Here is a 2,754-nt window from a genome sequence, read left to right on the forward strand (position 1 = left end):
TTAGCTAATCTCACCTCGGGTAATAAGCGAATACCTAATTAGATGCATGAAACCGGTGGCTATTTGGATTTTATGTGCACCAAAACTATAATATTAGGGAAAGGAGGTAATAAAGGTATTCTCGTAAACGCTATTAGACTACTATCTATACTATGAATATATATCTCGAGGGAGTAAAAGAATTATCAATAAATAGCTAGTTCTATTATGATCTTTGGTTTTTATATTATATAGCTTAGCACGCCGTTTTAGTATTATTATAGCGGAAACTTATGACCTTACGCTTAGTTAATATTAGTAGATACCGCGTTTAAGCCCTTATATAAGAATAAGACGAAATGGAACCTTTATAATTCTTTATATCCCACTATATAAGACTAGAATTCTATATAAATTTATCATTAAAAGTCATAGCTTATAAACTATACCCCCCTAGGTAACTCAGAAAACCAGAGCGACGATAATATATTGACCTTAGGCCTATTAATACTATTCCTAGTAGTACTTAGCGGTATCCTTGGCTTTTTTTTAGTATTTCTTATCTTATGCGATATTTCTTTCTAGTTTTTACTATTAATATCTATACTAATAAATATAGCTATATAGTAAAATTATAATACCACTATCGCTAGCCTTAGAGAGATATCGAGGCTACGACGAGCAAAATAAAGGTTATATTTAATCTATAGACGCTAAATAATATTAACCTATCGCATAAATACGAGGCGGTAAAGGGGTTAAAGAAATAAATACTCCCGGCTTTATCGTAACCTAGTTTAGCTAAAGTCTAATAAGTTTACCTTCTAAAAACTGAGACTTTCCTATAAATACTCACACTAGTATAATGCTATATGCCTCGAGGTACTCCTAAATTAAGACTATATCCGAAGACTAAGATATAAATATATTTTCTATATAAGTTATATCGACCCTTGGTTCTGAAAACACTATATTGACTATCTACTATGTAAGTCGATCTTTATTCTAAATAGGCTCGACGATCTAAAAGATATTTATTAGATAAAGTTCTATTATTAGTTCTAGAGGCGTGTTTAATTAGAGGTGATATTAAGTAGCATGGTTATTATGAGGAATCAGCGCTCGCAATAGTCTGAACCATTTGGACTATTAGTCTAGACTATAGATTAGGGCAGGGAATACGGACGCCCGGTATGGACGCTAAGTATGCTAGGTTGTTAGTATAGTGTTATAAAACTAGGGTACCTATGATTATTGCTGCGCTAATTATTTTGTTTTGGATATTTCTGATTAATTTATTGGTGTGATTCGGATTAATAAAGCTTGTTTTAAGAGATATATTAACCTAGTCGTTAATCTATGAATGCCTGTCGTGGATTGATTATTGATCTTAGATTGTAGTCTAGACTAATAGTCCAAATGGTCTAGACTATTGCGAGCGCTGCATGTCGGCGCCGAAGGATATAATATCTTATAAGATATCCTGACTCCGTAGGATTAGGCCGATCTCGACTACTTCCTTAATATCCTTAAGCCTTTCAAGGATCTAATAAAATATATAGAGGGCCGAGCTAATAAAGCTAGCTCGGAAGGATTATATAGCTTACTTCATAAGACTCTCGAGTCGCTAGATATACTTTTTAAGAAGCTCTAAGAGGCTAGGAAGTTCATAGATAATTACCCTAATATAGTATTAATATATTATTCCTATACTATTAATACTACTTATATTAAGCTTAAGGAATATTTTAGCCTTATAGATACTACTCCTATATACCGATGCATAGTTACCTTATATCCGGCCAATAAGTTTACCTACTTTAAGCTTAAATAAAGTTATAATAAGTAATAAATTAATAAGGTAAAGAGAGTAATATAAAAGGTATTTATATAATACGAGGCAGCAGAAGAGGCAGACCTAATAGACAGAGCATAATAGGAGATAGACCTAGAGGAGCGAGAGGAGAAAGAGATTATAAATAATAATGGGATACTTAATCTACTCTAGTAGGCTTATAAGCGCCGTTAGAGGCTTACTATTACTATAGGGTTAGCTACGCAGGGAAAGAAGCGGGTAAGACTAATATCTAAGCTAGATAAGTTTATAGCTAGGACTAATAAGGTAAACTTAGATATTAAGGACCCTCTAGAGTAATAGGTTTATTATATACCTAATTACCTTATCCTATCAAAGATAATATTTAACTTATTTAGTTATCTAGTAATAAGTACTAAGTATAAGCATATCTTTTTATAGATAAAGAAAGTTATTATAGATAAATAGAATCGGCTTAGTTCGGATATTATAGTAGCGATTAAATGCTAGAAGTACCTACTTTAAAGCGGCATATTAGCGTAGATCTACTACTAGGAGCAGAAAGAGGAAAACAAATATAGTTAGTAAATAGCCAAATAATATTAACTAACTAAGTAAAGGATAGCACTCTCGTCGAGTAAACTAAGTTAAGCAAGGGGGTATTATTAACTAAGTTAAGTAAGGGGTCCGATTTTTGCTTTACTTGGTTGTTGGATATACTGCTCATCGTCGAGGGTGGCGGATCTATATCGTGTCCCGGGGACTGTCACGAGCCCAAATTCTCTGATGGGTCTGATTGGATGTGTGTATGTTCTTGGTTTCGTCAGGACCCCGCTCTGAGTTCCTGTACATCCTTATGCTGGAGTAGCTAGAAGGATATTGCTATAGCAGTGGCACGCCATGTACACGCCCTGCTACCCTAAATACACATCGTGACAGGGACATGAGTCGCGCATTTT

Source organism: Fusarium vanettenii (genome assembly GCF_000151355.1).
Source record: "Fusarium vanettenii 77-13-4 unplaced genomic scaffold NECHAsca_93_unmapped, whole genome shotgun sequence".
In the NCBI taxonomy this organism is placed as follows: Eukaryota; Fungi; Ascomycota; class Sordariomycetes; order Hypocreales; family Nectriaceae; genus Fusarium; species Fusarium vanettenii.